Source organism: Microchirus variegatus, assembly GCF_963457635.1.
Source record: "Microchirus variegatus genome assembly, chromosome: 3".
In the NCBI taxonomy this organism is placed as follows: domain Eukaryota; kingdom Metazoa; phylum Chordata; class Actinopteri; order Pleuronectiformes; family Soleidae; genus Microchirus; species Microchirus variegatus.
Genome location: NC_139804.1, coordinates 23,932,178 through 23,944,594, shown reverse-complemented (window position 1 = coordinate 23,944,594; position 12,417 = coordinate 23,932,178). Strand labels below are relative to the sequence as shown.

General features: G+C 43.7%; 1 protein-coding gene across 1 annotated transcript in view; it reads right to left on the bottom strand.

Annotated features, from left to right (window-relative positions):
• clmpb (CXADR like membrane protein b) overlaps positions 1–12,417 on the bottom strand; it is a gene marked incomplete at both ends in the record, with an annotated part of 60,635 nt that overhangs the window by 26,987 nt on the left and 21,231 nt on the right. The window lies entirely within an intron of this gene.

Sequence of the window (12,417 nt, the reverse complement as noted above, 5' to 3'; positions counted from 1 at the left end):
CAACACTCCCCTTATTTTTTCTTCTCTCCAACAACAACAACCACCACGTTGCCTCACTCTGACGTCACACCCTCACAGCGCTTGCACTATCATTGGTAAGAAACATGCTAATCAATTATAGCTTTACGATGGTTAACATTAATTTCGGGGGTTTAGTCGACCAAGAGTTTATTTGGTTGATTACAGCCCTACAATACTCTGAAGTGTGCCCCTGGACAATCTCCATGTGCATGGCTAGTTAGCCCTTAGACTTCACCCTGTCCTTTAACTTCAACAAGAATAAGGTCATCCTACTATTAAATGTGAACATGCACAATGATGGGGAACGGGCTAAGTGGTGAGGGCAACGAGTGAAATCGGATTTAGCTCAAGTCTTAAGTGACAATATTCACCAAAGATTAGAATAGAATATTTATGCATGGTTAAATAAAATGGAAAGTGCAAATCCCGCTGGCTAAATTAGGAGACTTTGAGGAGGAATGTTAAAATAACAAAGGCAACTTTTCCCACTGTGTGTGGCACCCTGCTCTAGAGGAAACGTAGCACCATTTTCTCAGACTGGTGTCAACTGTGAATTTCTCTGCACAGGCATCTCAAGAGCCAGCCTCTGCCCCTTGTGTCTGCTCTCACATGTGGAAACGGTGGACGCTGGGAGCCTGAGGGGAAAGGTTTCTACCGTCATCAGCCCAATTGCCCCATCCACCATCCTCACAATGACCGTCATCATGTATCTTGCATCTCTCTTATCACTCAGCCTCGCAGTAACACTCATCGAGAAAACACACACGCATACACATGCTCATTACATGCGCACACAAACAGTCACTGTCATAAAAGCACAGTTTCTGCCCCTGCATGGCGCCTGCTCAGTCGTGAGTGCATAATGCCTGTAGCATGCATGGCTGGACCAATGCCAGGATGATGGCAATGTTCTTCCCTGAGTCCAGAAGAAGAAACTGTTCAGACATCCCAGCTTTACTCCTCTGTGCCACACGCTGGCCTGTTACATTCCTAAACACTAATGCCATTTGAAGAGATAAAAACCCTACAGCTAAGATCAAGGTGACAAATGAATAAACGCATCATATACCAAGAGAAATAAGAAAGAAAGCTGTCACAGTGTAAGTATCTCTCTGTGTGGAGATAAAGATTAACATTAGAGGTAATTAATTTGCATCCCTCACAAACCTTTCTTTAAATGTATAGCCTGAGCTATTTGATTGTACTTTGTTTTCAAGACGTTTTGAGGAAACGGCTGAAAGAATTCGTACTGCTTAGCAAAACAACTGCAGTTATCTCGCCAGCAGGATTTAATTACCTCACAGAAAGTAAGATATTTAAGGCTGAACATGAGACAAAATGGGTTGATAAAAAATTGCCTTCTGCAGTGCCAATCCACTCGCAGAAGACATGTGTTTATTTATCCCAATGTAGCCAATCAGGGACAATTTATCTCCCCCTATCCCGGCTGGATTAGGTACTAATCTGTTTGCTGAGGGGAAAAGGAGAGAGAGGGAGCGGAAAAAGCTTTTCTCCCTCATCTTCCCACAGATTAATATTTCTATTAGTCGTGCCTTGCAGTGATGCGATGTGAGACTTGTGGCTCTGCATGAGAGGCCAGGCTAATAGGGGGATAAAGGAGGAGGTCAGAGAGACAGGGGACTTTGTTCCACCTGATCTCCGCCACTACTGCTAGTATGTGTGTGTTTATGTGTGTGCGCATACAAACATGTCAGTGTGCTTTCACATCCACGTGGTATGTACATTAATGAGCGAAATATATGTTGGACTTGTTAATGCAGATGTTCATTTGGTGGATAAGAATAATGCTGATTCAGGAGCTCCGTTTCCTCATCACTCTCATCACTCTGGGAGTGACAGGGAAGACGACTACACCTGCTTTAATGAGCAGAAGAGCAAACATACTGCCAGCATATAGACACAAAGACTTATTCCATATTCTAGCAGCATGCACTGTTGATTACTCACTCTCACATTACTAATATTGTGCATACCTAGCATATTTGTAAACATATGTGCACATGCACACTTGAACGAGAGAGTATTGCTGCCCTAAGCAATGTGCGACCGACTCCACGGTATGACCTTCAGGCCCCCGATGTCCTTTGTCCCTGAGATGTCCTTCATTACAGCCCTGCTCCTATCCCGCACTAGGATGGGGGGTGGGAATAACATCTGCATGGGAATGCGAGCAAGGGTATAACAGCAGAATGGGTTGGGAAGGGACTCCCTTTTCCTTTTAGCACATGCAGGCTGAAGAGCTAATGTATTCATCTCACCACAGTAACAATGTGCATTTCCCTTTACTCAAACACTACACACCATGTAATCTTTCACTGATGTAACCACGTGCAGCGACACATTCTGTATGCATACGGTGATGCATCGCAAATGCATTTAACATGTTAATGTACTTGGCGATAAAGGTGATTCAAATTCTGAACACAAGAGGCTGTGCTCCTCCTCTTCAAAAAGAATATGTAGATCATCTTATATCAGTAAAAACAATGACAAATGCCTTATGACATATATAGAGGGGCTGCGCCTTCATACAGAGTTCCCACTGGCTATTTCTCTACACAATACTACATATTTCACTGAAGAACACAAGCGATTCGAGTTGGTCACTGGATGCTTGTGCTCTAGTTGGCCCACTGTTGCTGTAATGTCACTGGGTTTTAGCAGGAATTAGTTTTAATGTCACTCTGTCTCCCACACCTGAATGTCACTGGCTTTTAATTGGCCTGCTTGTGAAATGGCAGTGTTCCTCGTGGCTGTGGGCTACGGATGGATGGCAGAGGGTTTGCATCAAGCGTCTGTGATTTCATTGTAGTCTAACAATTTCCACGTTTGGGACCGAGCAATGCCACAGTGCACCAGACCACAGAGTGTGAACATGTGCAACTGCAAATGGACCAAAGCCGGCTGTAAATGGACTGCGTCACTGCTGCTTTGTTTCTTTCCTCCCAGGAATTCTACATTATTAAGTGTGAAAGAATGTGCAAAGGAAGGTAAACGTTTAGCTTTCAGTGCCGTAACCGTAACCTACTCTAGGGCCACTGGTGCACAGACCTACTCATCTTTGGTGGTACAATACAAACCATAATGCTCTTAAATGCGGTGTCTGTAAATTTGGTCTATTCCTCAAAATACAAAACAAAAGTTTGCGGGTAGAGAAAGTATGGTGGATGACATCATCAACAGGCGATCCCAATGAATATAAATATGGGTTTCAATGGATTTGACGAGTGTGGCAACATAGTACACTCCTCAACAAATATCACATTAGTCTCATCCTTAATGCAGAAATGTTACATATTATATCTCAAATTGGTTATGCAAGTCAAGAGAGAATATCACTCTGTAGCAGCAATACCCTAGGAGTAAAATACTCAAAGTCAGAGGTCAAACCATTCACAGCTGCTCTAAAGCCTATGACCGATGAGCTCCAGGGACACATGGAGACCTATCAGGCAGCGCTCGCTCTGTCTCGCACAAACACAAAAAGAGAAGTATTGGTTACAGCATCACATCCATTATGCTCACAAAGTTTCAAACAAATCTTAACTAATCTGTAATATATCCAAAAATATCTCCAAATGTAAAAAAAACTGGATGAAAGTTTGATATCTCTTTTGTCCAACAGTCATATTCTCCTGGTAATACTAACTTGGCTTGAAACCTTCATTATGTGCAAACACACATATCACATCCCTGGACATCACATACTTGGCAACCTCAGTAACACTAATGTGTGTGATGGGTGACTCCACTGGCGTCAGACTATATTGGCCTCACAATACCCACAAAAGTGGTCGTAAACTCACTTCTTACAGGTTTTACAACCTCGTCTACATCTTGTCAGGTCAAAGATGATTTATGACACACATGTATGTGGTTCCAAAATGAAAAAGGTAAACATTACAAGAGCTGCCACCGCAAAGACCAAATGACTTCTAATTTTGAGCCGAGGTCACAAGACATTTAAAAGCATCCTTAAGTCTGGGAAGTGTTTACTTAAGAAATGTTTTAGATCAACTACTTTTACCAAAACGATCCCTTTTTTTTTTACACGATTTGGTTCAAGTAAAGGTCCAGTTTGCTGTGACAGTTTCTGTGATCACCAGAGCAAGTTGGCCACAACTGCAAACCTCATTTGTGCTCACTGCATCCCCCCCAACTCACTGGAAAACCCACAACATATAATATCCCTGTCAATGACATATGTCTAATGATCTGTTTGGCTCAGGCACACACTTAGTTTCCCAAACCTCGACTGTATTTCAACAGTCACCCCAAGGAGAAAATGGCGATCCACTGTCAGTGGTTTATTTTCTGAAATTCAACAGGAATTTCAGGCAAGAGCCAAAAGGCAATGTGTTGTGCAAATGTTACTGGAATGGGAAAAAAAACAACCTTATATGAGGTTTCCACTTTCGGGAAATAAAATGAGGTGTTTTTGTATACAGAGTCTCAGAGGAAGCATTAAGGTGCGGATAAAAAAAAGAAAAAGATGGATAAACACCAGAAGAAAAATCACAGAGATACATAGAGAAATAAAAGTCATACAGTGGTGCATGAGCCATTGTATGAGTGTTCTGTGTGGGGATGGTGGTTTTTTTTTTCTTTTCTTTAGCTCCCTTGTGTATGATTCTGGTGCAGACTGAATATGTTCCAGCAAGGGTGAATTTATCATCTCTTTGTGACTTTACAAGGCAATCAGGTAAGTCTGGGGATAAGAATAGCCAGCGTACCAATATGCTCCTGCGCGTTAACATAGTGCTTCCCCTCAAGCACACAGGGGGAATATTGAGCTGCACGCCAGCAAACACACTCACAAGTGCATGCACACAACCACACAATTCAGAAGAAAGCAAGGAGGGACACACACACACACACGCCTACACACACATTCATCCAGGTTGACCCATTGCGTATGTGACCAACAGAGCAGACATTCCTCATTCTGGCTCAGCCTGAGCTTTGTTTGGATTAGTTGAGAGAGAGCAGACCCCCTTAAGTCCCTGCAGCTGCACGGCACACGTCACCCTGCTGCTAGGCTGCAGCCACATACACACACACAGACACACACACACACACAATTCTTCTTAGGACTATGCATTCACTTGGACAGCCTAAACAAAGCATTATCCCTAACCATAACTAGTTAATGACTACCCCTAACATTGACAACTCAAATCCTAGCCCTAAACTTAACTTGTTCTTCAGAAATAAGGTTCTGCCTCATTAGGACCAGGTTCTGGTCTCCATGAGGGGCTGATATGGTCCATGTTTGTGCCGGAAAAGTTCCTAAAGATGTAACAAACACAACTACACACACATGTTCGCACTTTCATGAGATACAGACTCATGAAAGCGAGTTGCTCAAAAACCTCGACTGAAAATCTCCAAACTCTTGGGTATGCACGAGAACAAACAGCGGTAAGTGAATTAACACAAACACACGCACACACGATAACAAACACAACACGGGCCAGTCATCTGGCCTTATACAGGCATGGTGGCGACCCATAGCCTTTCATGGGAGCCGACATTCTGTCCTCAAGCTCTGAGTTTTCTGCAGCCTGACTGGTTTACAGCATGAGAGGACAAGAGAGGAGACATGAGAAGAGAAGAGGCGGCAAAGGGAGGGAAGAATAAGGAGAGAAAGATGGAGAAACAGATAAAAGCAGCAGCAGTGGAGGAGTATGGGATATGGAGAGAGGGAAGTGGAAAGGAGAAGAAGGAGTGAAGGAAAAGAACAAAGAAACAGGAGGGCATGAGACAGAGGGGATGAAGTGAGCTCTCACAGTGTTTAGGTTTGAGTCTTTTGGCACCAGCTGCTTCTCTTCATAAACCCTCTGTTTCCAGACTCCAAAAAACACCTGAGAGAGGAGCCCTGCAAAATTCCAAGCTGAGAAGAGATGTGTGGACTGTGACAGTAGCATGCAGGGCAGTTTGTTCCTTCAGCTTTTTAAGAGCTCAAGTTAATTCACACTAAGTCTGCTCTTTAGTAGAATAGGGAGTCATCCCTTGTTCAGAGGAGCGCAGTCTGCTGACAGGTAAAATAAAGTGGGTTGGCGTGTGCTCTGCCTGTAAGACTAATTGGATGAGGGCGCACAGTAAAGCAGTAAAATAGATTTTGCAGACATTGGTTACGGTGAAAGCAATGAGAATTGACAATCTGTATAAGATACAGCGTATCCATACAACAATACTGCATCAAAAAGATTGAATAGTGGAGGACATTGAGTGACAGTGACCCTGACGGAGCATAACAGAAGTGAATCGTTCGTATCACAGGCTTGCCTGAGACATGGCCGCCTGTCTTCATGTTTGTTCACTTACCTTTTCTCTCAACAGGACAAACATATTATGCTGAGACATCAAGTCCAGCTTTTTTGAAGAGTAGGTGATAAAAACTGGGCTCCCAGAGCAGCTAAAACAACAGAAAACATTGATGTACTGTAGATTGATGACTTATTTTTTCACACACTTTCTCTGCTACTGGTGCTGATGAGGAAATAGCAAGCAGCAGCAGCGTGACGACTGCTGAGCAACAGCACGTTTACAGAAAACCTTGCTGTGTTTCAGTGTAGTCATTAAGCTTAAATGGTTTTAAATCTGTAAGTATCAGATTTGGAACTTTTTCCACAGTGAAATGGACACACATGCAGACTGTATCTAGGCCATCGCCACTGTGATCATTATAACTGTGATTGTGACTATTATTATAATGACTGCGTCCTGTATGAATAATTGGCATGCCATTTCTCCGTCCTCCACAGTAGGACGATATTACAACTACAACTTTGAGTGACCCATAGTTTATTTTGGACACATTGGAAGCTTCTTGCATTTTGGTCCACTGTCTTTAAACACAGTGCTTCTTTAGCGATAAGAACATATATATATATGTAAATTAATGCATTAATATTAATTACTGCATGTTAGATAGAAAACAACTTTGACAACTTTTCCTTTTCGAGTTTTCTGATCGGCAAAGGAAATTAACTCCAATGGGACGTATCTTGTTTTGCTTCAAATAAACACTTGAAAAACACCACAGCTGGAGTTCGGTTTTATGATTTTCTGCTCCGTGATGCCGCGTTTACAATTCTAACCAAACCCTGTGTGCTAAATAGGAGTGTAATCTTGAGTCTTCATATTCACAAGATGCTAATGTCACAGCGGCGTTCCTCTGTCTGTGTGCGTCTGACACTGTGCGGTGGCACATCCCTGCCATTCCTGCTCCAACAGGAGGTTCTGGTTGACTGAACAGTGAGACTCCCGTCTCCAGCTCGACTCGGGGGAGTCATAACTGACTCATTATAAATGAATGACTCGGGCCGAGGCCACAGTACATATGCACAGCATGGCAAGCACAGTGTGCTGGGCAAACGTTCTTTTACCAAGTTGCGGGGAATTCACAGACTGGCATATTGATTTTAAGTTAAAAATTAACAACGTGACTTAAAAGCTTTGCAGGAGCAGGAGCAGGATGGATGCTTACGGCCATTTGGTAAATGACTCCACCTTGTGCGCTCACCCCGGAGAAGGAAAAACAAACACACACACAGAGGTAGGCGTTGGCCAATATAATACACATGTATGATGCATGAAAGCAAGGCAGGCAAAGTGGGGGCGGGATGACGTCCCGCAGTGGAGGTGAGTCACTGGATAATGTCTCAGCCAAGTGGCCTTTTACACATATGCTGATTGCTCTGTACTCTGCGGAGGGGAACAAGTGTTGGTCAGAAAAACATTGAGGACCAAATGTTATCATGCTGCTTGAACATCTGCAAAAATAACAACAACAAAAAGAGAAATAGTGGGTCATGATTCAGGGTTACACAATGCGCTTTTTCTTTTTTTTTGCGCAATGTGCGCCAGCGACATATACAACACTCTGGCCCTTGCTGGCTGAGCCTTCCAGGAAAATAATGCATGTCCCCATCAGTCATGCTACACTGCAGTGCTCCACAACCCCCCTTCACTTCCAAGCACCCTCCAACTAATCCATCATCTCCGAGGCATGGTCGCCTAAGGGCACAGTCTGGGAGCACACTCCAAAGGAATGAGGGGGAACAAAAAGAGGAGAAGTCAAAAAAGGAGCAAATGAGAAAGACAGGGAGTTAGGGATGCTGAGACAAGAAGACGGAGCTGATGTGAGGAAGGTAGGTGCGTGGCAGCAAAAAAAAAAAAAAAAATCAGGAGGACACTTCCCATACTGTTTCTGCAACAGGCCAATGCTGCGCTGTGGTGATACATCATATGTTTGCTTGAGTTGAAGGAGAAACTTGTTTATAAATGTGCTCCACCTTCCTAGTTGCTTTTACCTCACTTGTTCCCATTGTCCGCTGTCTTCCCAAAAGCATGACTATCAGACGTACCCTTTTTTTTTTGCAGTTGCAGCTTATATCTTACTTTCTTGCCTCTTTGTCTTGTTTCTTTGTCCACTGCCTGACTCTGTATTTTCGCCTCTTCAGTTTTACCCACCCCCGTTCTCTCACTCTCATATACACACACCCTCTCTCTCTCTCTTTATCTCTCTCAGGGCTTTTCATCCATCCTCCGTTTCCTTTGCTCCCATCCACTGTCTCATTAGCCAACAGCTACAGCAGTACTCCTATGAGAGGGCCAGATGAATCCCAGAGAGTACTGTGACCTTCGTTTCATTGCGGGGCCACTATCAGTGACAAGCCATCAGCTGCAATGTCGTCTAAGGTGCACACATATACACGCACGCACAGACACACAGTGGTGGTGTTAATAAGCCACACAAAACCATCATGGACACCCAGGTTCACACACACACTCACTCACACACACACACAAACACAGCACATTCTGGCATGTCATGGTCTGAGCATATGTCAGCAGCCTTCAACCTTCCACCAGCTATTCACCAAGGCTAAAGAGGTGTCACATCCAATAGAAAAAAAAAATGACAGCCATCTTGGCCCCCACAGCTGGGGATGGAGCTATGAGGCATGTAACCTGCTGGGTGCAGAGTCCTTGAGAGTATGCTCATGTAAACAGAACACACACACACACACGTGTACACATACAGGCCGTGCAGTAAATAACGTCCATGAACCTGTGTTCTAATCAGCCTCAGGGACGCATGGGTGCTTCCCTGTGATGCTAACAGTCCATCCTTCATCGACATGGTTGCTGGTGGGGTGGTTGAAGCATGGCTTTAGAGGTTTGCAAGGTCACTGATCAAAGCCCTCTGATTGACCCCTTTGGCATGGTGATAAGTTTGCAAAATACTTCCAACATAAACCCCCTGGATGACATAACCGCGGGCCCAACAGAGGACTTACATCCTTGATACCAGACGGATTAGCGAGATGAATGTGGGCAGTGGACACATGCAGTACCTCCGTTCCATCTGTCTTCTTCGTTGGATCAATTGTTGGCAGTTGAACTACTCCGGGTTAAATCTGTGATATAGTTGATTCGGCACACTGAGACAGAGCAGCCGATCAGGATTACGCACAGGAACCTCTGCTGAGATGATTGCAAAAGATCCACCGGATGCCAATACAGCAAAAAGCGAGACGGCGCTGTCAAGGCAGCGATTGGATTGCTAATTGCCTTGATTAACTTCCCTCTTCCATTCCCTGAATTTAGATAAGGTTGTATGTGTAGAGCACTATGATACTCTTGTAATGCAATAATATCGCACCTAATGAATACCATGATTAGAAAAAGAGGAAGAAAGACAAAAACAGCAAGAGAAACTAAAAGCGAAATAGTTAAATATATGATATCATGAGAATGTCTTTGGGTTTGGGTTAGAGCTGGGATCAAGACTAAGTTGCACACAAGCACACTGCGCCAAGGGGAGAGCTGCCTTTACTGTGCCAAGCTTTCTCACATGTTGCAGTATGCTGCAAGGGCCTTGACATATTCCTTGCATATCCACAAACATCTGGCACCCAATCCATCCAACCATATTCCAGCCCATCAGGGACTGGAAAGACAGATTCCTTCAGCCCCCTGGCCTCTTATTTAGTAAATCCACCCGGGTTTTCACAGCCGTCTGTAAATTTACACAGGTTTCTTCTTCCTTCTCTTCCGTGTTAACATTCCAGCTATGTGACGTCCTTAAACTGTTTAAGTTTTGTACAACAGAAATATTCAACCCACAACTCAACATTAAGGACAGCTCAAAAAATTTATTCCGTAAAGAATTGTGATTAATTTTAAGTAGCAACTTAAAACACTGAGCTGAATTTAAACACGACAGAATTGTTCTTCATCTGAATTGCTACTTCAACACATAACTCAAGAAACAACCTCTGAAAAATCAGACAGGAAGTGATTAACTTTTACAAAAAAAAAAAACAAACACCAATAAAAGCATGTTGATTGTATGCCAGAGGATTTACACCTGCCATCAAGAGATTCTCATTTTCTCTTGGATTGTTAACAGCTTTATTGTGATTAGTGAATTAGCAGCGATGGAGCTGAAGTGTAGCTGAGGTGCCAGAACCAGCAGCCTCCAGAGAAGTCGGTGGAAACAGTGTCAAATATGCAAAGCTCGATCTGGTGCACCTCCAGGGCCTCATGCGGCTTCGTCTCTCCGTTATCTGCTCTGCAGACGGTGTCTTCATAATTGTGTGACTGCAGAAATTGCATTTGACAAACTCACGGTTCTTTAGACACAGCATAAACGATGCAAGACGATGAACAATAGGGAAAAGACAGAGAGAGGAAACACAATAAAAAACTGTGTTTTATTAAGTTAAGTGTTTTATTGACCGCTCGGTTAATAACAGCTCACACCTTTAACTGCACAGACTCCTCGTCTCCTCTCTTGTAATTACAAACACAGAGCAAACAGCATTAACCACACACTGTTACCCTCTGAAGCCTGACTTCAGTGCTTTCTTGGTGCATCACAACCTCTAGTCACTAAATAAACCCTCTCATAATAGGTCATTTCTGAGTTTTACGGTTTGTTGTTCTCTATTTACCTGGCTAATTTTAAGACACACTCTCAATGGCTTTTGTAGGTCAAAATCTTTGAATGGTTCCTTGTCAGATTAGGATGCAGGTACAGCTGCTGACATTTACCGCAGCTGTCCATTCAGAGCAGATTAATGTGCTTTAACACCTCTTTTTCCACACAAACGAGTTCCAACACTGACCGGTCTTTGACCACCGCTCTGGAATGAGGTGCCAATCTCAATTTGAGAGTAATGGGGGCTTGTTTTCTCTGGCTCAAATGGATCATTGCGCTGGACCTCCCAGGGTGGGGCAAAAGAGATAATTTGTAGGGACAGGTGGAGACTCGAAGCAAAGCAGACGCTGATCTAGTTGGACAGCCTAAGTCTTGCACATATGCACTTAAACTTAATTTATCTTAAAGGGGAAATAAGTAGTTTATAGTGCCATCTAGAGGAGAGGCTGAAATTTACAACAAAGACCTGCTGCTCTGCTCACCCCCTCCCTTCCCTGAGCGCTACGGTATCCGCAGCTGGTCAAATGTCATTCTCGTTGTCTTTCTCCGTGTCAGCAGATGAGGTTCGTGAGGTGAGGGAGAGGGCGAGCTACCGCGGCCGTAACAGACGAAGCGGAGCGAGAGGAGGCGGGACTTCCGCTACAAGTAAAGAGACGCTTTACTTCTCGCTTTTGTCCTTACAGGCTCCGGTAGAAACATGGCGTCTCGCTGCTAACAGTGGCTATGCAACCGCGGTCCGCGGTCATGTTATTTAACATGACTTTTTGAAACACTACGAAAATGAAACAAAAACTATTATACAGCGACTAGACAATGCAGGAGCACATAATATGTATACAAAAGTGGATTTTGGGTTATATAAACCCATAAATACTACATATTGTACCTTTAAAGGGAAAAGGGGTCAAAAAAGACCTTTTGTAACACAACCAAAAGGGGAGGAAATCCTAAGGGTCTTGTTTCTCATTAAAGGTCTTCTTTAAAAAGCCAAACTCATACTCTTCCCCTGATTAAAGTGCCTGTGATGATTTCCAGGCAGCAGGAATGGACTAGGAGCAGAGGAGAGCGCTAAAGAGGTCGGCCAGGCTGTTAAACAAGCAAATTAACATAAACTTCAATCGCCCGTGAGGACGTGCGAGAAGGAAAGCTTTAACGCTCCATATTTCACTGTGCTGTAGCTCAGAAATTGCCACCAAGAGCTCCATCAAAAGCCATGAGAACACAAGCGATAAGGATCAGCTCCCACACTGGCCACTACCAGATTGGCCTCATCATCACAAACAGTCTTTCAGAAAAACAATAAAGCGAGGAAATGGGCTGCGATTAAGCTTCACCATGCATATACCTTCCTCTCTCATGAAATGCTCTGAAATAATTAATTTATGTGTTAATCATAGTGAATGCAGTCATGGGATTTTTCC